This window comes from Schistocerca americana, chromosome 9 (assembly GCF_021461395.2).
Source record: "Schistocerca americana isolate TAMUIC-IGC-003095 chromosome 9, iqSchAmer2.1, whole genome shotgun sequence".
NCBI lineage: Eukaryota > Metazoa > Arthropoda > Insecta > Orthoptera > Acrididae > Schistocerca > Schistocerca americana.
Genome location: NC_060127.1, coordinates 36,853,936 through 36,880,180, shown reverse-complemented (window position 1 = coordinate 36,880,180; position 26,245 = coordinate 36,853,936). Strand labels below are relative to the sequence as shown.

At 43.7% G+C, this 26,245-nt stretch overlaps 1 protein-coding gene and 1 non-coding gene across 2 annotated transcripts in view; one reads left to right on the top strand and one right to left on the bottom strand.

Annotated features, from left to right (window-relative positions):
- Positions 1-26,245, top strand: part of LOC124551337 (pyruvate carboxylase, mitochondrial) — a 428,917-nt gene that overhangs the window by 110,954 nt on the left and 291,718 nt on the right. The gene's annotated exons all lie outside the window — the stretch shown is intronic.
- Trnat-cgu lies at positions 17,360-17,431 on the bottom strand. The gene has a single exon. It is a non-coding gene; the product is annotated as a tRNA-Thr (tRNA).

Below are 26,245 nucleotides of genomic sequence, written 5' to 3'. Positions count from 1 at the left end.
ATGTTTATCTTTTACGGCTGATTGACGATGATGATTTCTGTCCTTTAAAGTAGCTCGCTTCAGCACTTACAAACCAGAAAAACAGGAAATCATAAACACGTATATTCACCAGAATTGTATTACATAAAAAATAAGTAAAAAGGTAGTCTTATAGACCCCTACATAGTAATTGCGTTCCTGGATACATCCATAGGTAGAGACGGGTTAAATCAAATTTAAGCGAACAAATCGTCATACACTGTCATTTATTTAAAAAAAAAAGGGAGAACAGACCATGATCTCCGTTGCACGAAAATTTTTCTGCTTCTTATGGAGGGAAGTACGATATAGAGTATCATTTGAAAACGGCCAAACACAGGACATCAGATACCAGTGCCACATCTTCGAGAATTTTAACAGACTTCTTTCGGCAAGTTGTTCCAAGAACTTAGACTAGCTGCAGTGGAAGGCCCATGGGCCTTCCATTTTACAAGAGAACCATAGCTTTCCTTCAAATGACCGTACGTACAGTTGTGGCCGTACAAAATGCGAAGCCATTGTTGTTAACATGCTTGCTCCACACTGTCGGGATGAACTACAGCGAGAGGACCGAGCGAGGTGGCGCAGTGGTTAGACACTGGACTCGCATTCGGGAGGACGACGGTTCAATCCCGCGTCCGGCCATCCTGATTTAGGTTTTCCGTGATTTCCCTAAATCACTCCAGGAAAAGGCCGGGATGGTTTCTTTGAAAGGGCACGGCCGACTTCCTTCCCCATCCTTCCCTACTCCGATGAGACCGATGACCACGCTGTCTGGTCTCCTTCCCCAAACCAACCAACCAACCAACTGTATTACTATTCTTTCTGATGCATCTAATCATGGAACCACAATGCTCTTCCCTGTACCTGGTCGATATTTCTTGCCTTTTGAAGACATACGTGCGAAAATTCTCCAGTTTAAAGAGCATCCTGGTGAAACTGCAAATATTGTTGGAAACTATCTGTGTGATACCATTATAGTATATAATGCCAACATAAACTTCGGTGGACGGTCTCGAAAAGAGGCAAACAATATTTTCCACAAATTAAAGGACTGTCTTCGTCGTGACATCATTGGTGTAGGATGTACAGTGCACATAGTGCATAATGCTGTGAAGACAGCTGCATATTGTTTACCAGTCGATCTAGTGTGTCATTCACAAGATTTATTGTTACTTTAACAGATATTCTGCTCGTGTAGAAAGCCTAAAAGAATTTTGTACATTTTTAGACGTAGAGTACAATCAGTTACTTGGACACAGCAGTACCAGATGATTGGCCTTGATGCCAGCCATTGAGTGTGTTTTACGGCTCTATGATCCACTAAAATCACATTTTTTGGGTGAAGAAAAATGCCCAACAATACTAAGGAAATATTTTGAACAACTTTGTTCTGAAGTCCTCATTATGTTTTTACATTATAAAGCGTCACCTTTTCATGTAGCAGTATTGAAGATAGAAGGCCAGCATGTTACATAAGCAGAGGTTGGAGAAGCACTTCATGATTGAAAAGTGAATATGAGAGAAAAACGAAAAACCGGATTTGTGCCACACGTTATAAGAAGTGCTTTAAGCAAACTTGAATCTCGGGGGACACAAACGTTAAGTTCATTGCAACCATCATATGAATTTTATGATAGCAGTGCACAATACATTGAGCAGTGGACGGATCATTTTAATGCCGTTTCGGGCTTCAAATGGATTCTTTTAAACGATGTACCTACATGGGCTCAGGTCCAAAAACGACACGAATCTCTCATAAACGTATTGCCAAACTGTAAAATCTATGGCAATGAATTATTTCAAGTGTCTCTTAATATGCAGCAGTTTGCCACCCCTTTGAAAACAAATGGAACGTGGAAAAAACTGACACTGATATGCATTGGGTACAGGTGTTTCAGCACTTCACATCGCAACAAATTCCTTAAGAGAATGATCCTTAAGAGAATGATCCTTAAGAGAATGATCCTTAAGAGAATGATCCTTAAGAGAATGATCCTTAAGAGAATGATCCTTAAGAGAATGATCCTTAAGAGAATGATCCTTAAGAGAATGATCCTTAAGAGAATGATCCTTAAGAGAATGATCCTTAAGAGAATGATCCTTAAGAGAATGATCCTTAAGAGAATGATCCTTAAGAGAATGATCCTTAAGAGAATGATCCTTAAGAGAATGATCCTTAAGAGAATGATCCTTAAGAGAATGATCCTTAAGAGAATGATCCTTAAGAGAATTCGTGTTTTCAAATGTAAAAATTAATCTGAACTACAGTTCTGTGATTTTCTAAACTGAAAAGAAAGCAAACATTTCTCAGATAAAATTCATTCATCGCAGAAATGTGGGGACATGAGCAACTGAATTTTTAAAAGTTGTATATGGTTATCTAAGCAAATGTTTTATTAGCTTTTAATATTTTGGTGTATCATTATTATACAGTAACTGTGAATGGCTTCGGCTTCCAAAAAGATGATCACCTTACTTATATCCGAGTGAACTTGATTTTGTAAAAGCACCCAGAAGGGGCGTTGAGTATTAAATTTATTTTGTGGAAAGGAATCGTATTTTGTTTTCACTAAATTTTATCTAGTTTCGGAATTAACGATATTTCTAGTCTAAATTGGGTGTGGCAATCTGATTGGCTGTCATTAGAACTACCGCGATTATAGAAGTGCTCGAAATGATCTGATTGCTGCGTAACATACTACCCGGTAGGAATTAAGCATTTTCCGCGAGTTGTTACTTGGTGTCTCAGATGTGAGTCGAGATAGTCGCTCGGGAACCGTCATCTGGTAAACACCTATGTTAAATCGCGGTGATCGAATTTGTACTAAAATGAATAAATCTGCGCGTTTGATCGGTTTTCCTGTAGTTGATGAAAAGCGACTAGTGTTGAGTATTTTGAGAAAGTTTGAGCTTTGTGAGTGATTTATTTTAGGAGATTTCGCGTGTGAACATTTAAAGTCGTACATAAACTGAGCGCCGGCCGTAGTGGCCGTGCAGTTCTAGGCGCTACAGTCTGGAACCGAGGGACCGCTACGGTCGCAGGTTCGAATCCTGTCTCGGGCATGGATGTGTGTGACGTCCTTAGGTTACTTCGGTTTAATTAGTTCTAAGTTCTAGGCGACTGATGACCTCAGAAGTTAAGTCGCATAGTGCTCAGAGCCATTTGAACCATAAACTCCGCGTGGCGTGTTTCGTGCAAATTACGGGACGTTACTTCTGTACAAGAAGACTACTTAACTGCTGGATATATTAATTCGCAAATAGCCGTGGGTCAGTGTTTAAGACGTTTAAAATATCGGGTCGGACTAAATATCCTCCAGCCGCTTTTGGGTAAGAACTTGTTACAGAGACAGTCAGTAACATTTAATAACTGATGTCGGGATATTAAATACGAACTTGATCGCAATTTTCCTTGTTTTGAAGATAATAAACAAACTAAAAGGATTTTTTTTACATTTTCAAACGACTCATAAAAGAAACCCAAATGCTCGATGGTTTAACTAACTTCAGTTACTAGCCATGGACTGGAGTTATGCGTGATATGTATTTAGTCCAATTTTCATCAAAGTTGGTTTTGTCGGCTAAACCACAATCTACCATCGCAGAGTAAAGGTGCAGAAGCCTATTCAGATAGGTATACAGGTTGTTTAAAGAATAGTGGGAGACCAACCCGCTCCGCAGCACCACCTAGCAGACATGTTTACAAACGGCACAAACAGTACGTTTCTAGACATGGATCCCTATTCAAAATATTTTGTACTCACTACCCCCCCCCCTCCCTTTACAAGTCTTAGAAGTATATAACGGTAATTTTCGAACACCTTGTATATACTAAGCGCATTTTTTTTCTGCGGTGGTATAATGAAACGCCAAAATCATAGTTGGATTACATCATGTCAGCACAGTTATTTCACAATATATTACAGTGGAGATGGTGGAACCTTCAGGTGTGAAGAAGGGATCCACTTTGGTTTGCCCGTGTGCGCCATCTAAGTTACTGTATAACGTAATGCGAAATAGTAGTTACAATTCTGAGGACAACGTCGTCGTTAACATCTCATACCTGTTCTACCAGTACTAGCTGGTTAGCTGATTCATAGCCCATACATCATGAATCATGTTACACTTACAAATGTAACGTTCTTCGTCAAGTTAACAGCACAAAAAATATGCCGGACATCCTCATGGGGCATATTAGTCACACGAAAAACTAAAATATCCATTAGTACGAGGGTTGAATGAAAATTAATGCCTCCACCTTCGTTAATTGGGTTTGGATTGGAATATTTCAATAAATCAAATGCAGGAATAATCCTTAGAATGTGGTCTTTAATTACCAATATTCACTTTTCCACGTGATCACCAGCCAATTGGATACATTTCTGCCAACGATGAACAAGTTTTCTGAAGCCGTCACGGAAGAAGTCGTCACTCTGTTTCCGCAATCACAGTCTCACAGTTCTCCCAACGTCTTCATCAGAAGCATGATGATGTTCCCGCAGATCGTCTTTCATTATCGGGGACAGATGGAAGTCAGACGGTGCTAAATCTCGATTGTATGGAGGATGCCGTACGGTGGTGAGATTCAGTCTCTGAAGTTTTGTTGTGGTGGCAAGTGAAGTGTGTGGTTTGGCATTGTCATGCTGCAGGAAAACATTTCCCTCTTCCGTTCGGATCCTTGCTAGCCGCCGTTTCAGAGTTGGCAGCTGTGTGATGTAACGCTCTGAATTTATTGTTGTTCCAGGATCAAGGAAATCAACATGGGTAACACCATCTGCGTCCCAGAACACTGTGGCCATGATTGTCCAACTGAGGGTTACGTCAGGAATTTCTTTTTCTTGGGCGAGTCTTTGTGTCGATATTCCATAGATTGACGTTTCGTCTTCGGGTCGTAATGGTGTACCCACGTTTCCTCTCTCGTCACAATTGAATGGAGAAAGAAGTCACCTTCATTCTCGTAACGCGATAGGAGTTCCTGGCAACTTTCGAGTCTGTGCGCTTTCATTTCAGGAGTCAGCATCTGGGGTACCCATCGTGTACAGATCTTCTGATAACCAAGCAAAGCAATAATGTGACCCACACGTTCTTGTGAAATGCCGATTGTGCTTGCAGTTTCTGAGTGATACGACGATCGTCGTGAGTCAATCTGTCAACATTTTGCTTGTGAAACTCGGTGGTTGCTGTCACAGGATGTCCAACTCTGTTTGTCACGCAGTTCAAATGTTCCCGCCTCAACATCTTTAAACTTACTCGTGCAACGACGCACAGTACTCACAGCAACACAATCATCATAAACTGCTTTCATTTTGTGATGAATCTCCTTCTGCTATCAAGAATTCAATTACTGCATGTTGCTTAAATTGCATTGTGCGACCGTCTGCGCAGGGCTCTATACGTCACACTATAACAACACAACCGTTCAGTGCTAAGGCTTCCCACCAAAAAAAAAAGGCTCAAATGGCCCTGAGCACTATGGGACTTAACGTCTGAGGTCATCAGTCCCCTAGAACTTAGAACCTAAGGACATCACACACATCCATGCCCGAGGCAGGATTCGAACCTGCGACCGGAGCAGCAGCGCGGTTCCGGACTGAAGCGCCTAGAACCGCTCGGCCACAGCGGCCGGCTGAGGCTTACCGCCAACAGTAGCTGTAGAGAAGAGGCTACGGTACAAGTATGTATTTGCCGCATACCAGTACTGCCAGCTGTTGGGAGTCAACCCTCGTATACTGTTAACAGGAGGAACAGAATAATTTAAACCAACATAAGCATTCATATGATACATGTTCCGGCAATATTCACCCCTTTCAGCACCTGGCGTATTTCGAAACTGGACTTATATTACAGGAGGACATCATGTACGAACATGCAGAAGTGGAGACAGGGAAAGAGAGCGAGATTAGGGGGGAGCTTAGCGGTTTAATTCCGCAGGCGCCCTGTTTGAAATAAACCCTTAATTTCCGGCCTCGCGCCACCGCTGCGCCTATTCGTCGCAGTGTGGAAACAAGCGCCCCAAATGAGGCCACTTTCCCAGGTAACGGCGCCGTAAAGCCGGGGCGGCCCTGCATCAGCTCTGGCCTGCATAATTCGGCCCATCGCGCCGCCAGTTAGGGGGCTCAAGCGCAGCTGTTACCGGCTGTAGTCAGGCGCCGCTCGTAGGACATAAAAAGAAGAAAAGAAATCGCCTGTTCATGTGCGCCTGTGGGAGTCATTCTTGGGCAGACAAAGAGCCGGAAGTCGAAACGCGTCGCCTCAGTTCACAACCCGTGTGACGTAACTGTCCGGAAAATGCAAGCTCGTTGCGCAGGGCGTTTACGTACGTGGGCGGGAGTTTATTGCTCAAATCTCCAGTTGTCGCACATTTCCACCCATTGCACGGGCCCAGTCAGATCAAGACAATACGCGGTGTGTCGCAGTTTCGTTAGGACTGCTTTTGGAAAATTCCAAACTGCGATGATATCCCATGGGGAGTTGCGGCGATACGTTCCATGGAGTTTCAACAGTAGCCATGCAGCAGGTCAAAGCGCTACCATCACTGCAGCATCCATCCTGGCTATTTTGTTCCCTCTGACACAATGGTCCAACCCACAAAGCAAAGATCGTAAACGTGTTTTTGGCCACCAAATGAATCGCTGGCCTGGGTCACCTACCGTATTTACCGGATTTGGCACCAGCCGCATTCTGGTTGTTCCCCAAATCAAATTGAAGTCGGCAATGAAAGGACACTGCAAAAACGCAATTGAAGATTTTCAAGAAAACTGTATTGCAGTGCTACACTGAAGCGCCAAAGCAACTGGTACTAATATCGTGTAGGGCCCCCGCGAGCACTCGCGGAAGTGCCGCAGCAGGACGTGGCATGGACTCGATGGAATTGACACCATGAATCCTGCAGGGCTCTCCACAAATCCGTAAAAGTGCGAAGGGGTGGAGATGTCTTCTGAACAGTATATTGCAAAGCATCCCGGATTCGCTAAATAATGTTCATGTGTGGGAAGTTTCGTGGCCAGCGGAAATGTTTAAACTCAGAAGTGTGTTCCTCGAGCCACTCTAGACGTGTGGGCTGTCGCATAGTCCTGTCGGAATGCACAATGGACGTAAATGGATGCAAGTGATCAGACAGGATGCTTACGTACGTGTCACCTGTCAGATCTAGACGTATTAGTTCTTCTATATCACTCCAATTGCATACACTTCACACCATTACAGAGCCTCCATCAGCTTGAACAGTCCCCTGCAGGCATGCAGTGTTCATGGATTCATGAGGTTGTCTCCATACCCGTACATGTCCATCCACTCGATACAATTTGAAACGAGACTTGTCCGACCATGCAACATGTTTCCAGTCATGAACAGCCCGATGTCAGTGTTGACGGGTCCATCGAGACCTAAAGCTTTGTGCCGTGCAGTCATCGAGGGTAAACGACTGTGCCTTATGCTTCGAAAGCCCTTATCGATGATGTTTCGTTGAATGGTTCACACGCTGACACTTGTAGATGGCCCAGTCTTTAAATCTACAGCAGTTTGTGAAAGGGTTGCACTTCTGTCACGTTGAATGATTCTCTTCAGTCGTCGTCGATCCCGTTCTTGCAGGATCATTTTCCGGCCGCAGCGATGTCGGAAATTTGATATTTTACCGGATCCCTGATATTCACGGTACACTCGCGAAATGATCATACGGGCAAATCCCCACTTTATTGCTATCTCGGAGATTCCTGTCCCATCGCTCGTGCGCCGACTGTAACACCACGTTCAAACTCAAATCTTGATAACCTGCTATTGTAGCAGCAGTAACCGGTCTAATAACTGCGCCAGACACTTGTCTTATATAGGTGTTACCGACTGCAGCGCCGTATTGTGCCTGTTTACATATCACCGCATTTGAATACACATACCTATACCATTTTCTTTAGTGCTTCAGTGTAAATGCAGTTAGGGGCTACAGCGACTGTTTCAAAACGCTTTCAGCTGTGTACTGATTCAGGGAGAGATGATTTTGAATAATGCTGTGATTTTGTGAATATAATCCATAATTTTATTTTTCATAGCCACAGTCACAATTGAACTGGGTCATTGTGTATACTCTGCCTAACCAAAAAAGTAAAGCACCCAGAATTGGAGCAGGAAGGCAAATAAAATTTTACGAGTTGACATTGTATGTGTTGTTACTTCAGTGAGTATGAAGTAGTCAAATTCACAAGAAGTTGGCAATATGAAGCCATTTATCAGTACGACGTTGAATCAGCTCTGGCCTGGATGTTTGTACAGATGCAGGTGTCATAAAGCCTAGGAGTTTGACAGAGTACCGGTACTGAAAGATGTAAACCGAAACAACGCCACGGGAATAGATGACGTAGCATCAGAACTTGGGAGAGACAGCCATGAAAAAATGCTTCCATCTGGTGAGCAAGATGTACGAGACAGGTGAACCTCCTCCCCCCCCCCCCCCCCCCCCACACCAGACTTACAGAAGAATGTATGAGTTCCAGGTCCAAAGAAAGCAGATGCTAACAAGTGTGAATATTACCTAACTGTCGGTTTAATAAGTCATGATTCCAAAGTACTAACACGAATTATCCACAGAACAATGGAAAAACTGCTGGAAGGTGACCTCGTGGGGGGTGGTGGGTCAGTTAGGATTCCGGAGAAATGTAGGAACTCGAGAGGCAATACTGACCCTACGACTTACCTTAGAAGATCGATTATTCGCAAACGTACGTTTCTAGTGTTTGTAGACTTTGAGAAAGCTTTTGACGATGCTGTATGGAATATTCTTTCAAATTCTGAAGGTAACAGGAGTCAAATCAGTGAGCGGAAGACTGTTTACAATTTGTACAGAAACCTGATGGCATATGGCAGTTACGAGTCAAGGGGCATGAAAGGGAAGCAGTGGTTGGGAAGGGAGCCTATCCCCGATGTTATTCAATCTGTATATTGAGCAAACAGTAAAAGCAACAAAAGAAAAATGTGGCGTAGGAATTAAAATCCATGGAGAAGAAATAAAAACTTCGAGATTTGCCGATGACATTGTAATTGTCAGAGACGGCAAAGGGTTTGCAAGAGCAGTTCAACGGAATGGACGGTGTCTTGAAAGGAGGATATAAGATGAACGCGAACAAAAGCAAAAAGAGGATAATAGAATGTAATCGTATTAAATCAGGTGATGCTGAGGGTATTAGATTAAGAAACGACACTTTAAGTAGTAGATGAGTTTTGCTATTCCTGAAGCAAAATAACTGATGATGGTCGAAGTAGAGAGGATATGTTTCGTTGGTAGACTGGCAGTGGCTAGGAAAGCGTTTCTGAAAAAGAGAAATTTGTTAATATCGAGTGTAGACTTGAGTGTCAGGAAATCTTTTCTGAAAGTATTTGCATGGAGTGTAGCCATGTATGGAAGTGAAACACGGACGATGAACGGTTTTGACAAGAAAAGAATGGAAGATTTTGAAATTGGTGAAGATTAGATGAGTAGATCACGTAGCTAATGAGGAGTTCGTGAATAGAATTGGGAGACCTCAATTTGTGGCACAACTTGACTAGAAGAAGGGATCGATTAGTAGAACATATTCTGAGGCATCAAGAGATCACGAATTTAGTATTGGAGGGAAGCGTGGAAGAGTGGGGGTAAAAATCGTAGAGGAAGACCAAGAGATGAATACACTAAGCAGATTCAGAAGTATGTAGGCTGCAGTAAGTACTGGGAGATGAAGAAGCTTGCACAGGATAAAGTAGCATGGAGAGCTGCATCAGACCAGCCTTTGAGCCGAACAGAACAACAAAGCCATTGTTTCCTCCTCTGAGGCAAGCTGGCCCCCCTACAAGTTAAAACTGGACCTTCATCTGCTGGACACTAGCGCTGTTATGGAGTTGATGGCAGATCTGGTCCCACACATGCTCAGGGGATCGTGCCATGCGATTGACTCACACACAGACAACTTTTGAAGGCGCGACATGAAGTAGTGCAGGGGGCTTGCTACTACGACGTAAACTTAAGGAGACTTAAATCACTGCTGAATAGGTTGCTAGAATAACTAGTCAGTCGATGTTCAAGAATTGTTTATTGGCGTGTTTCAGACAGTTCATCAGAGCATCAAAAAGAAGCCTTCATACGAAGTCATGGGACCACGTGTGTCAACCGTCAGCATCAGAACTCTGAGTAAAGAGTTTTGTTTCTGATGTTCTGGCGATGCGTTATGCCCGCAATTCGTCAATAAATAATAATTTTTTTAAAAGCAAGTGACCAGTTATTCTAGCGACCTACAGAGCAGTGGCAGAAGTCTTCTCAGGTTAAAAAAGTTACGCACAATTTGAAGACACATGTACCATGCGTGGACAGGCATTGTCCTGTTGAACACTGGCAGCACCGTACTGTCGCAAGATACGTAACACATGGAGATGCCGGATGTGTACTGTCGTGTTGTGAGACATCTCGCAGTCACTACCAGCTGTGCTTTGAGGTAGTATCCGATAGCTCCCCACAGCAAGATGCTAGGGGTGGTGTGAGTTGCCAGAACTCTGCACAGGTCGCCAGCAAACTGGTCGACAGTGGTCAACCGGGGTAGTGCATTGCGGAGACATTCACCACCAGTCCGTGCTCCTCGATCACAGCACTACTCCATACGCAGCCGTTTGCGTTGTGGTGTTAACGGCAGCCTATACGCATGGGACGGTAACTGCCTGTTCCGCCCGCTGCTTGCCTCCCGCCAGTGATCCGGGATGAAGCAGAAAATGGCTCTGAGCACTATGGGACTTCACATCTGAGGTCATCAGTCCCCTAGAACTTAGAACTACTTAAACCTAACTGACGCAAGGACATCACACACACCCATGCCCGAGGCAGGATTCGAACCTGCAACCGTAGCAGCAGCGCGATTCCGGACTGAAGCGCTTAGAGCCGCTCGGCCACAGCGCCGGCGTGTATGTGGAACTGGAAATTTTTGGTAAGGCCTTATGGGACGAAACTGCTGAGGTCATAGGTCTCTAAGCTTACACACTACTTAACCTAACTTACGCCAAGGACAAAACCAACACACACACACACACACACACACACACACACACACACACACACACACGCCGGAGGGAGGACTCGAACCTCCGACGAGAGGAGCCGCGCGAACCGCGCCAAGGCGCCTACAACTGCACGGCTACCCCGCGGGGCGACGTGCATGTGTCAGAAGGTTGTGTCAGAGATTTTCTCCGCTCAAGGACTGGGTGTTGTGTTGTCCTAATCATCACCACTTCATCCCCATCGACGCGCAAGTCGCCGAATTGGCGTCAGATCTGAAGACTTGCACCCGGAGAACGGTCTACCCGACGGGAGGCCCTAGTCACACATTCACATTTTTATCGAATCAGCGCTGACAGATGCATCGATGTAGTCTACTCAAATTGGTGCCTATGACCCCACAAATCTTCGTTCGGAGCACAACATTGTATGGTAGTGAATCATGGAGCATGGGAAAAACAGAACAGAAAAGGATCAAAGCGTGGTACTACAGCAGGAGGCTGAAAATTCAGTGAACTGACAAGGAATGTGAAGTTTCTCTGCAGAATCGGCGAAGCAACAAACACATGAAAATCACTGACAGGGACAGCACGATAGGAACGTTACGGCATTAGGGATTCACCTTCGTGGCGCAAGAAAGAGCTGTAGAGGCGAAAAATTGTAGAAGACAGACATTACTATACATCCAACAAATAATTCAGGACATAAGTTGCAAATGTAATTCTCAAATGAAAAGGTTGGCAGAGGACGGGAATCCATGGCGTGTTGCATCAAAATAGAAGACTGATTAAAAAAAGAGACCACGCCGTGAATGAAATTACCTGATATGTTCGTGTATCAATGTGGTATGGCCAACATATCTTGAAAGGGCGGTGTACCACTTGCAGCCACGTAACACGGGGTACTAACAGTGGACGTATAAAGACACTAACTGTAGACTATCTGCGCACTCGACACTTTGCATAATTCCGAGACGCAAAATCGCATCTCGTCGAACCACGCTACAACCAGTCAGTCACTGTGCAGTTTCAATGTTTGGCTCATTGACGACTGCCAGCGGCCTTGCCGCAGTGGTAACGCCGATTCTCGCCAGATCACCGAAGTTAAGCGCTGTCGGGCGTGGATGGGTGACAATCCGGTCTGCTGTGCGCTGTTGGCAAGCTGCGTGCAGTCAGCCCTTGTGAGGCAAACTGAGGAGCTACTTGATTCAGAAGTAGGAAACATGCAGCATAGGTGACAGGCAGCGATAAACGCTTACGGAAGGCATCCACATTACTGAAGTTGTCTAAATCCAACGCAAAGCACCCAGGATGACGGGATGAATGTTCAAAAAATGGCTCTGAGCACTATGGGACTAAACAGCTGAGGTCATTCGTCCCCTAGAACTTAGAAATACTTAAACCTAACTAACCTAAGGATATCACACACACCCATGCCCGAGGCAGGATTCGAACCTGCGACCGTAGCGGTCTCGCGGTTCCGGACTGAAGCGCCTAGAACCGCTCGGCCATTGCGACCGGCGATGACGCAGAATTTTGCAGGGAGTCAATTAATTGTTCTCGGAAGGCAGGCGCAGGTGTGAAGTAGTTACGGTGTGGTTCATGGACAATATGTCTGTCCTCCCTTGTGGTAATCAGACGTGATTGACTGGATGCTTGACGGCGAGCGCGCCTGCCGTCACATTCCCATGCAGTCAGACATCAGCCCACTGGCTCATCAAATTTGGATGTTGCAAGATTCGACCAGCCGGGCCAAATGGAAGCCCAAAATGAGGCTCCTGTCATTCTGTCAGTGTGACATGCCACATGAGTACACGGCGTCCCGCATCCTTCAGGGACCACTCAACATCTGACACTGTTCACGCACCTTACATACCCTACCAGACGTGGCAATAACACTAAAGACGAACAACGCTAGTGCACTCAGATGGCCGTTTCACTTCTGTCAGAATATTGCAACTCACGGCAAGAAAAAAGGAATAAAAGTGAGATAGTGTTAATAATTTCACCCTTCTTTATCTCCTCTGCATTACTGCAGATGACGTGTCACTGACCGCATTTGTACTGTGCGTGCAGTACACGTGAGGTGCCTAGTTGTTTCCACTGCCCTGTGTGGAATACATGAGTTCTTGTACGCTTCACTAACCTACTGTCTTCATGATGATGATGTCCCCAGCGCAGAAAACAGCACGCAGGTCGTGGATTCTTTTTCTTGAGGCTGAAATTAACTTCGCAAGGAACTGCTGCTACGAATAAACTATAACTCATTTGGGATGCCACTCGCGTTTTTATTGATATAGACACGAGAAACTATTCTTGATCACAACGTATTGAACATATTCTTCCACAGTCATTATATCTGGCTAAAATAACATGGAATACATCCTGCCACAGACAACATGTCTGTCTACTGGAACCGTCAGAACTGGAGAATAAAATTACATGAATCTAATACTACTATTACAGACAACTTGTCTGTACCTAGCGACGGTCGGAAACGTAGTAAATAAAATAGCATGAAACAAATACTGCTATAACAGACATGTCGGTCTACTGGAACGGTCAGAACTGGAGAGCCGGACTGCCCGAGACACTTCGCGCGCCAAGCCAGCAAGTCGCGATCCGAACGCCACCGAAGTGCATCGGCAGTAATATCGTCAGTCTTTTGTTTTAGTAATACTTTGATTTTAATAATTTTGAAATGACTGATAGCTGGCTGTTGAGAGATGTTTATTTTAAAAAAAATGAAGTAATTTGGATGACAGGTTTAATTAATAATAGCAAGTTTAACATTTTGGCGCCCTACCGCCGAACACAGCAGCCAATCACAGAGCAGCAGCATCATGCAGGCGGTCTTTCTCACGGGAATTATACCGAATCTAACATCTGTCACCGGTACCTCATCCCACATTGCGTAATCTCTATGCTTCTTGCATCTCCACTGCCCTGGGAATAGCTTCCCGGAGCCTAATATGATGGCTGAATAAGCCAGAAATATTACAAACTGTAATCATTTATATACCCGCTGATGTGTACATTTCCGAAGTTAAGTGGACATCCGAATACCTGTGTGTCTGACTTCCATTGTCAGACAGTGTATAAATCTGCATGTAGCGGAGTCGACGAAACAGGAAGTCCCTGACAGCTGTAGTGGAGTTGGCAAGCCCCTGCTTCACGCGTCTCACTGAAACAGTCATGTCAGATGGTTTTATACACGTCTCCATGGCAGCTCGGCACATATCTACTGTTTTTCGTCTGCAGCCATGTGCGTTTCGCAATTCGAAGCTGGCTACAGCGTTGCCAACTGTCAACAGACTTCTCTCGCCGACACTACTGTAGGAACTAGCTCTCACAAAGAGACTTTACCGACTAGGCGTCTTCTACTCCCTTCACAATAAGATTTAAAGATCACTGCCCGGACATCAGTTTTCTAAAGCAGTGCGACGCAGTTCTGAAAAGGAAAAAAGAAAATATCGCTTGTGACGATGAGAATTTTCGGGTGCTTTTAAGAAAAAAAATTTTGCGAGTTTGTTTTCATAACTTTATAGTGCAAAAGTCCGGTAGCTGTGAAGTCACTAGTTCGATTCACAAATAACAATTTTTTACTTTCATTTAAAATCTTTGCTTATTATCAATTAACAAATAGTGACTCGTAATTTGTAATAAAAATAGTTTTATTTGAAAATAAAACTGAGAAAAGAGGAGAATCGAAGCGTTTGAGACCTCGTGCTATGATGAGGATGTTGACTATTAGGTGGACGGGTAAGAAGTCAGGCTCCCCACAGAATTGGCGAGGAGAGAACATGAGGAAAACAGTGATAAGGAGGGACAGAGTAACAGGACATGCTTTAAGGCATGAGGGCAGGAACTGCAGGGGAAGACACTGATTTTAATATTTCCAATAAATAAAGGGTGAAGAGTTTAAGTTGTATTTGGAGATGAAGAGGTTGCCACAGGAGAGGATTTCTCCCGGCAGGCCACATCAAGGTCAAAGCCGCATCAAAATAGGCGGAAGATGGATGGACACCCAACCCCCCCAAGAAAACAAAAATAAATAAGATAGATAATGTTCTCATAGAGATCATGAGAACAATGTTTGATTAATTACAGCGCACACAAAGGCGTTGACAATAGTTCTTCTTCGAAGAATCCCTGGTATAACAACACCCGCTTGTCATACACACCTTCCGTGGTTTGCACACGTAAATGTAATAATAAAGATAATGGTTTCCCAGCCGTCGTCACTTTCTCATATCACAAACTGTTCAAAGATAGCGTTTCTTTAGATGTCTTAATTGTTTGGTTCGGTTGCGTGTTTGGGAGAATTGTTACATTTTTCCGATAGTACCTTTTCTGACCACATGTGATTTCCGAAGATAAGTCTATTAAGACTTGGATGTTAATGGCGATACTTTAGACCCAATAAAAACAGCACAGAAAATCTCCCCTGGAAATTCTTGTAAAGTCTGCAGACGAGGAAGAGGCCCTAATAACGGGTAGAGTAGGTACCCTTTGCCATGCATTTCAGTGTTTTGCAGAATGTGATGTATTTTCGCGCCAACGGCCCTAGCTTATACGTGTAAACAGTCGGCTAGAACATCAATTTGTAATGTTATATTAACATTGGTAACATTTCATACAATTTAAATTATCTCACGATATGCAGAGCTTCACAATCGTTTGATGTTACTGTACTTCTAATGTGAAAAGGCCTACTTTTGATGATGACCTGTATAAATCTCGGAGGATTTTAATGTTTGACTTGTGTTGAAGCAAAATGTTTTGCAGTACCACTTGAAAACGGCCCAGAGGCGGAAATTACAATAGTGAAATATTTCTGCAATCAACGGCGAGTATGATGTCTTTTGAGAACTATGTAAGGTGTTCGCAAATTTCCGTTACAAACTTCTAAGACTTGTAGAGGATAGTGAGTACATAATATTTTTAATATTTTGAATAGTAACTCAGGTTTCAGACTGTAACGCGTCCACGTCTGCTGGGATGGGGAGGTGGGGGGGGGGGGGGGGGGGGCAGGTCAGAGTTGCATGTCCAGGTATGCATTAGAGCAGACAGGATGACGTGTACTACGTCAGACGGTCAAATGTTGTCAGTCTGCTTTGTTGCGAGACTCCTGCAGAGACAAGAGGACGATCCGTGGAACGAGTTTTGGCCGCTGCACTAGAAATTGAAGACACACCGGGTAGGATTGGATAGTGTGTACCAAAACATGCTTCGTAGGTACGATGTCTGTAACAACGTTAGTGGTCGCCAGATTGAACCGCTGTTCTTTCATCAGTTCCTGCTTTGTACTACAGTATGCTGTGTTCTTTTTGTTTTGATATAATGTAAACACTTAAGACACATATATACATAATACAAACAAATGTGCTTAAGTGACAAATGAACGTTTCGTTATGTTTTCTTTAGAGTTATTCCCCAGTAATTGAACTGCGTAACGCCAAATTCAGTTCCTCAAGCAGAAGTGGTTAAGTTAAAGGTCTGTGTTGAAACCGTCGTAGAACGGAAACGTTAATTTTCCAGACATGATTTCCCGTTCCGAATATTGTATACTAGCTCCTCTGTACAAGTTCTAGAAGTTTGTGACTGGAATTTCAAAACACCCTGTATTCTGTATGGTAGGTATAGATGATTCTATGTGCATTGCACAGTCACGCTGTATATGTTAATGGAAGTGTGAGATTGGTGTTTTAATTTGGCACGTTTCCTGTTCAAGAATCTCTTAACAGGGGGGAAATATTAATTTTCTTCATGGCTAGTTTGCAGAGGACGTCCTGTCAAAAAAGACAAAAAGAGCACAAAAACCGGTGTGTAATGATGCAGTTAATTTAGCAATGTAATTGTAAGGTGAGCGTCTAAACAAAACAAAGCAAATTGCACATATTGTAGTTCTTGGGCTTATAACAGTTAAATTACTATAAATTTCGTTTTATGTTTTACAGAAATAAAAATTTGATCCACAGAAGATGATGACACACAAGTGTCAAAACATGTCTGGATAAATCTGAAAATAAACAAATTGCGTTTGCGTAAGGTTGATTCTCAAAACAACCCAATGTTTATACTTCGTCTAACTGAAACGAAGTGGCGATTGTGCTGACTAAGTCATAAACTGTCAGCTACTTTTAAGGCGCCATATTTCACAAAACCGCTTCAGACCTTAACATGTAAAATAGGGCTATCGCCCACCTGATGTCACATGTAAACGCAATGAATGGACAGTGTTTTTCGCAAAGCCAGGCTTCAATAGTTGCAAATTGTTTTCTAACTGGTGTCTAAAGGTGTAGTTGTATTGATGAATAATTTTAAAAATGGTTGCCTCCTGTGAGGTTTGAACTCACGACCCCTGGTTTACGAGACCAGTGCTCTACCACTGAGCTAAAGAGGCGCTGCGGAGCTACGCTCGTGGCGTTGCTGTTGCTATTAGCGGGCTGCGCGACCGGTTATGGATACCTTTAGGTATTGTGTATACCTTTAGGTATTGTGTATTTCTATGTAATAAAATATTGTATATCCATAATAAAATCACTCCGATGTGTAGCTCACATTGTTGTTTCGAATTATTACGGGATTCCTTCATTAGACGCGAAACAGTTGGCTGCAGTTTGCTCACCAGCGGAAGGTATGTTGCTGTGCTGTGCGGACAACACGTTGTTTCTCGCGTTGAACAACAGTTTATTCATTTATGCAACTGCCATACGTGCAAAAGAGAATGGAGATATTTCCCCCACGGCACGTAGTATAGCCGTAACGAAAAGCACCAGATGCTATTTTTATCGGAAGATAACATTGACTCCGAAACTGCTGTGCGCAATGCAATTAAACCTGGCAGTGACAATGGTATGCACGGCTCCATTGAGCAAACGTTTGTATTTGTGCGTTGTTAGCTATGAGATAGGAAGCCCTGATGGCCAATTCATGAATGCTTGCCTCCCAGATAACTAGCTCTTAATGAAAATACAAAAACGAAGAACGCCTTAAATTATCAAATGCCTGGCTTAACATTACATATGTTTTTGGGTGGGTCCGCGTTTAGCAAAACATAATTTTGTTTTTGTTCCAGACATGTTTCACTGCAGTTGAAGCATCATCAATCGGTTTTTGTACTTTAACTTCTTACCATATGGTGTGGTTTTCATGCTGTATTTCGTTTGTACAGTGTCTGTTTTTTTTCTTCTTTACAGTTCGTCATATTTTCATTTTTACCCTCTTCTTCGTCACTGTCAAAGTTCTGTGTATTGAGTTGTCACTGTCACTAACTGTAAAAACAAGATGGCTTGGCTGAGCGGTAATTTGTATATTAATTATGGAAAGATTTTTCACATTGTTTTAAGTTTTGTCCAATGTTGACGAGTGCACATTTTGAGCTAGCTTCCACCTCCGCTCACTAAACAAACACCGAAGCAATAAAAATATGCACGTTGTAATCGACCGGATAGGCGTTGGGAACAGCGCAACTAAAGACGGGAAATTCGAAAAGTCAAACTGCATGTCGCTGTCTGATAACAGCTATATGCTGTTCAGGTAAAATCCTTGCACTACTTCTTCGAATGACTTCAGGTTCAGGTTGTACAATAACAGAAAAAGATATTGAAAATTAGTAATAAAGTCACACCAACGGCGGATCGGTGACACGCCGAAGTGTTGCGTCTCATCCAAAAGAAGCTGAAAAATGAAAATAGCAGCGCAATGATTCTTAACATAAATAGTATTGTAAAAAGTCATATTTTGAATGAAAGGTAGCTCAATGTAAACTATGCAGAGCTACGGAAAACGATGCTTACATGACCAGATCAGGATGGTAAAAGACAAAAGTTAACAGCCAAGCATCTCTCAGTAGCCCTCGAAGAAAAATAGGAGGGCGCGCCCTCGTTCTTTTTTCATTTTGAGCTAGTGTAAGTATTTCCATATGAACACACTGGTCCTTAATGGTTATATCAATTATATGTTCATTTACACAAGCATACGCAATTTTATGCATAAAAAGTTATTAGTAATGAGGTCTTATAACTCCTGCTCAACTCCTTGGTACAATTTATAAATTGAGTAACGTAAAAAATCGGACAATGACATTTTTACTTCGTAGAATCATAACAAAACAAAAATATGACCAACTGTTATATGCCTTGTAAAAATGCTCCAAAGATATTACCACACTATGGTTTTTCATAAGGAGTTAGTACACAGAGGTGTTAGTGTTTCGGTATTACATTATATATATTATACAGGGTGTATCAAAAAGAATCATCCGATTTGGCACGCTAACATTTCTGAAACTAATAAACATGTACAATGAATTTTATTTTTTATGGACGGGAGACTCAAAAACTTTTCTTCCTGTGTGTTCAATACGCCCTCTTGAGATGCATGGCGCATGTCAATGCGGTATTCAAACTTTACCCGCACTGCAGCGAGCTTGTCTTGAGTTACAGCTTCCATAGCTGCAGTTGCGAGATGTCTCAGTTCATTAATTATTGTTGGTAACGGAGGCGCACACTCCATCTTCCATAAACCCTCACAAGAAATTATCTCTGTGTCAGGTCCGGTGGCTTTAGAAGCCAATAATGTAAGGCTGAATCATTTGGTCCAGTGCGGCCCATCCATTGTCCAGTAATCCTTTGATTTAAAAATTCTCGCACTTCCAGATTCCAGTGTGGCGATGCCCCATTCTGTTGGTGAATTAAGTCCTTCAAATCAGTCTCCAACAGTGGGAAAAGAAAAGTTCTGAAGCATATCGAGATAAGTTTCCTGTAATACGTTAAATTTTGGAGTCTCTCTCATGTTGTAAAATTTCATGTGGTTGTTCCGTACCATATATTCTCACATTATGTTACGCCTTTGCAGTTGACTGGAATGTGGCCTCGTCACTAAACACTAAACGTGGAAAAAACTGACATCCTCCATCTCGCCAAGAAAGAGATTACAGAACTCCACACGTTGTTGTCTGTCACCTTCACGAAGAGCTTGCAGTCGCTGGATTTTGTATGGTTTCATGTGTAAAAGTCGACGCAACACACGCCAGACGGACACTGGGGGGCTAGTTCAGCTGCACGGTGAACGGATTTCTACGCACTCCATGTGGAACTGTGGCGGATGCGTTCGACGCCTGTCACAACTGCTGCTACCTAGCTGGAGCCATGAAAACTAGTTTGTTTGCTCTTTCCAACAGTACGCTACATCCATACGCTTCCAAAACACTTTGAACTGCATGGCAAGGTGTACTTCGTATTGAACCACATATTAATGTACCTCTACGCAGGGATCCTGGAAATCGCATCTAGTCCGAAAACATTTCCAGCTACTGTTGCCAGCATTGCTTGTGGCAGTACGTTCCCAGAGCCCTAGATTTCATAGTATTGCCGCGGGATGGATGTTAGCGAGATACTGGAAGTGAGTACTGCTGTGTCGCTTCTGCACTAACAAGAAAATCAAAAATCGAAGTCCGTGCATGTGTTCTTTTTCAAGTAAGATACCTGTTTCCAAGAGAATAACTCGTGAACTGTCGTTGACTGCATACGTTTTCCAAAATGCTGTAACACGATTTTGAATATACTGTAAAAGCAGTCGGAACAAGAATTAAGACTAATATTAAAGGTAGTATACCGGTTTACAACCAGATCGCCGATTAGCCTTGATTTCTTCGGCTACCGATGATTTATACAGAACGCTGATACACATCTAGAGCCTCTGACATGTCTGCAACAACCAGAAACTTACAACGTTTTGGTAGCTGGACTCGGGGATTTGATTAAGGTATTTTGCAAAACAATCAAATATTACGTTAATATGTGGTTGTAGATGTACAGTACGGCGCTAGAACTGTGAATTCCATAAATGAGATAGATTTACAATCAGACTTAGGCGAAGTGAAATATTTATAGCAAAGACCGTAATAAAGAAGAGAACAGCTGGAAAGTTTCTACCCATGATCACAGAAACACATTTAATGATGGTTACATCTGCATTCGTACTCTGCAAACTACCTTATGGCGCATGATGGAGGGTATCTTGTACCACTAGTCGTTTCCTTTCCTGTTCGACTCGCAGATATAGCGAAGCAAAACAGACTGTCTATATGCCTTCGTACGATCCCTAATTTGTTCGCTACGGGAACTGTAAGTTGATGGCGATAGAATCGTTCTGCCCTTAGCTCCAAATGTCAGTTCCCCAAGTTTCCTCAGTAGTGCTACGTGAAAAAAATCTTTGGCGCGTTTTGCTCCGATATTTGACTAAAATGGCAAAATATGTAAAAAACGAAGTTGTCAGGTAAACGGTTCAAATGGCTCTGAGCGCTATGGGACTTGACTTCTGAGGTCATCAGTCGCCTAGAACTTAGAGCTAATTAAACCTGATTAACCTAAGGACATCACACACATCCATGCCCGAGACAGGATTCGAACCTGCGGCCGTAGCGGTCGCTCGGCACCAGACTGTAGCGCCTAGAGCCGCACGGCCACTCCGGCCGGCTTGTCAGGTAAATTTAACTTCTCTCATATTTAGCAATGGAGCAACGGTCGTCGTTGGTGGTGGCGCGAGTTCTTCCTACTGCATTTGATACTAATCTAAAAAGAATGCGATTATTTAGAGGAATAAAATTGGCTCCTGACATTTTTACCGTTTACGAACCGTAGTAATTTAACACGACCATCAGTTCTGAGGAAGTTCTATCTGACAGAAGCGAGAGCAGCAGATCAACAGTTCGGAGACGACGGCCAGACCACACTTGCTCAAAACGATCACAAGTCACTCGCTGTTAAACGATCAGCAAATAATCTCAGGGGCGCGATTTGCTTATAGCAGAATGAAATCAGTGGCTGAACGGGAATTGCATTCGATACGTGTCTTTACCATACTCTGCTGAGCTCGCGGTTCCAGCTAGCTTTCCTGGAACAACTACTGCAAAAACCATAATTCACGTACATCTTAAAAACTGCGGGGAGAAAATTTACTTCTAAATGAAAACAAGAATGTAACACGTTTTTAACATTCAATTTCACATCAGATTTATATGTGAAACGCCCTGCTTCACTTCACAGGACAGAAAAGGTAGTTGGAATTGTGGAAAAAGGCCAAAAGGGGACTGTCAGTTACACTCAAGCACATACAACTTTATTTAGTTGTCCAAACAATACAGCAGAAATTTTTGAACTTAGTTATTGGCTGAATATGCCACACTATCTTATGCCTTAAGGGCACAACCACTTAAATTTAAAAACGGCTGAAAGCCATTAACTTAAAATTCAGACTCAAAACAGAATATTTAGGAGACAGAAGGCCTCACGTTAAGTTAGTTCTAGAATTTGGCTGAAGGCCCAACAAATCTTAACATTTCAAAGGCAAACAAGTTTAATTTAAAGGCGGCAGAAGGCCCCACACAGTCTGATACTTCAAAGACAAGAACTTTAATTTAAAAACGGCTGAAGGCCGATTACTTAAAACAACTAAAATAATTTTTAGTAGGCAGAAGGCCCAAAGCTGTATCTTTAAACAATATTTTACACAGGCTGAAGGCCCAAACAGTCTTAAGATTTAACAAGTAAGGAATTTAAATTTTAAAGCTGCTGAAGGCCCATTATTTAAAACCCAACTAAAAGCATACAAATTCAAACCATCGGCTGTAAGCCATTAAAATACACAATCAAACTCCAATAAGAAAAGTCAACACAGCCAGCGGCGCTCAGAAGTTTCCGGGGGTCGGTCTGCACTTGAAATATTAACGTTCGCTTAGGGGAGGTAGGTAGTAGGCCCAACTATGTCCGATCCGCCGGCAACCCAACCAAGAGACAGTCAACGGACCCACCAACAAGACAACTTGCTTTCCACCCGACCAGTACACAAGGAACTCCAAAGCCCAAACGTAAAAGCTGCAGCCGTCTACAACCAAGTATGCATAAGCTGTCAAAACTACACACACGTGTTGGACAGCGACAACACGGTGAGGAAAGGACACTGCCTGAATTGTACGTCAGCGGCCAGGGCAGGTAACCGGAACGCCAACGGCCACAAGGCAGAAAATTCCGCTGGTGCTCTTGGACTTCAAATAACCAAAATAAAGTGGAACTCCACCGGATGGTGGCCAGACCTTCGCCAACTCGAACACCCGCAGTTGCTCACGGGAATACCCCCAACAGCCAATACATGTACATCTACATCTACATCTATACTCCGCGAGCCACCTTACGGTGTGTGGCGGAGGGTACTTATTGTACCACTATCTGATCCCCCCTTCCCTGTTCCATTCACGAATTGTGCGTGGGAAGAACGACTGCTTGTAAGTCTCCGTATTTGCTCTAATTTCTCGGATCTTTTCGTTGTGATCATTACGCGAGATATATGTGGGCGGTAGTAATATGTTGCCCATCTCTTCCCGGAATGTGCTCTCTCGTAATTTCGATAATAAACCTCTCCGTATTGCGTAACGCCTTTCTTGAAGTGTCCGCCACTGGAGCTTGTTCAGCATCTCCGTAACGCTCTCGCGCTGACTAAATGTCCCCATGACGAATCGCGCTGCTTTTCGCTGGATCATGTCTATCTCTTCTATTAATGCAACCTGGTAAGGGTCCCATACTGATGAGCAATACTCAAGAATCGGACGAACAAGCGTTTTGTAAGCTACTTCTTTCGTCGATGAGTCACATTTTCTTAGAATTCTTCCTATGAATCTCAACCTGGCGCCTGCTTTTCCCACTATTTGTTTTATGTGATCATTCCACTTCAGATCGCTCCGGATAGTAACTCCTAAGTATTTTACGGTCGTTACCGCTTCCAATGATTTACCACCTATGGCATAATCGTACTGGAATGGATTTCTGCCCCTATGTATGCGCATTATATTACATTTATCTACGTTTAGGGAAAGCTGCCAGCTGTCGCACCATGCATTAATCCTCTGCAGGTCCTCCTGGAGTACGTATAATGAAAACCAACGGCACAATGTGAACAGACTGGCTTCGGTAATTAAATCACCAACCCAACTTTGATATCCTGGGTCGGTGAGCCACGAACCTCGTAGCAATCGCAACAGCTCCCACACAGTCTGACACTGCATAGAGACCGCCAGCGGGCCCGGCCCACTGCGCCACGCGGAGATTTCCTGGCTGATCCACGCCAACCGATCGACTGCCACACATCAGCACGGAGACAACACTAAAATATCTGAGCAGTCGACATCACAAACTACACACAGTTTCACGAACACTTGCACGAAGTACTAGACAATACTAACAGCAGCGACTGTGCAATAACAAGGACGAATCACGAGTCGGCACACGCAGGCAACCCATAAGCGATCGCCGGCCGACATACACTTCGTCCGAGAAGACGACCGACAAAGGTGGTCGGCACTCAAGGAATATGTATCGGCAACCGTCGGGCGAGTGATTGCTGTCCGGACCTCACTGCAGCCGCACCCCGACTGACTTCTGCCGCGCCCTAAGTCAAACACTGCCAAGACCGAACTGCACTGCTAGCGCCTCCCAACTCGCTGGCAGATCCGAACTCACTCCCAACACACGACAACCAGGAAGTAGTAGCAGTCAGCAAAGATAATACGCCAGGGCTTATATCGAAAAGCGCTGCTGCTGCCGCTCACGGGCAGGCAAGGCGGCAACTCAGTGACACCAGTAATTGAAACTAACATAACGAGCTGGTAGTACAGTAAAAACAGGGTGTCAAATGAGATATGGCACGAACAAGAGCCACACAAGGCTCAATATCTACAGGGTTATTACAAATGATTGAAGCGATTTCACAGCTCTACAATAACTTTATTATTTGAGATTTTTTCACAATGCTTTACACACACATACAAAAACTCAGTTTTTTTAGGCATTCACAAATGTTCAATATGTGCCCCTTTAGTGATTCGGCAGACATCAAGCCGATAATCAAGTTCCTCCCACACTCGGCGCAGCATGTCCCCATCAATGAGTTCGAAAGCATCGTTGATGCGAGCTCGCAGTTCTGGCACGTTTCTTGGTAGAGGGGGTTTAAACACTGAATCTTTCACATAACCCCACAGAAAGAAATCGCATGGGGTTAAGTCGGGAGAGCGTGGAGGCCATGACATGAATTGCTGATCGTGATCTCCACAACGACCGATCCATCGGTTTTCCAATCTCCTGTTTAAGAAATGCCGAACATCACCATGGAAGTGCGGTGGAGCACCATCCTGTTGAAAGTTGAAGTCGGCGCTGTCGGTCTCCAGTTGTGGCATGAGCCAATTTTCCAGCATGTCCAGATACACGTGTCCTGTAACGTGTTTTTCGCAGAAGAAAAAGGGGCCGTAAACTTTAAACCGTGAGATTGCACAAAACACGTTAACTTTTTGTGAATTGCGAATTTGCTGCACGAATGCGTGAGGATTCTCTACCGCCCAGATTCGCACATTGTGTCTGTTCACTTCACCATTAAGAAAAAATGTTGCTTCATCACTGAAAACAAGTTTCGCACTGAACGCATCCTCTTCCATGAGCTGTTGCAACCGCGCCGAAAATTCAAAGCGTTTGACTTTGTCATCGGGTGTCAGGGCTTGTAGCAATTGTAAACGGTAAGGCTTCTGCTTTAGCCTTTTCCGTAAGATTTTCCAAACCGTCGGCTGTGGTACGTTTAGCTCCCTGCCTGCTTTATTCGTCGACTTCCGCGGGCTACGCGTGAAACTTGCCCGCACGCGTTCAACCGTTTCTTCGCTCACAGCAGGCCGACCCGTTGATTTCCCCTTACAGAGGCATCCAGAAGCTTTAAACTGCGCATACCATCGCCGAATGGAGTTAGCAGTTGGTGGATCTTTGTTGAACTTCGTCCTGAAGTGTCGTTGCACTGTTATGACTGACTGATGTGAGTGCATTTCAAGCACGACATACGCTTTCTCGGCTCCTGTCGCCATTTTGTCTCACTGCGCTCTCGAGCGCTCTGGCGGCAGAAACCTGAAGTGCGGCTTCAGCCGAACAAAACTTTGAGTTTTTCTACTTGTCTGTAGTGTGTCGTGACCATATGTCAATAATGGAGCTACAGTGAATTTATTAAATCGCTTCAATCATTTGTAATAGCCCTGTACTACAGACATACTTACACAAGATCAGTTTGCTCAGTTCGATCAGTTTGCTCAGTTCGATCAGTTTGCTCAGTTCGATCAGTTTGCTCAGTTCGATCAGTTTGCTCAGTTCGATCAGTTTGCTCAGTTCGATCAGTTTGCTCAGTTCGA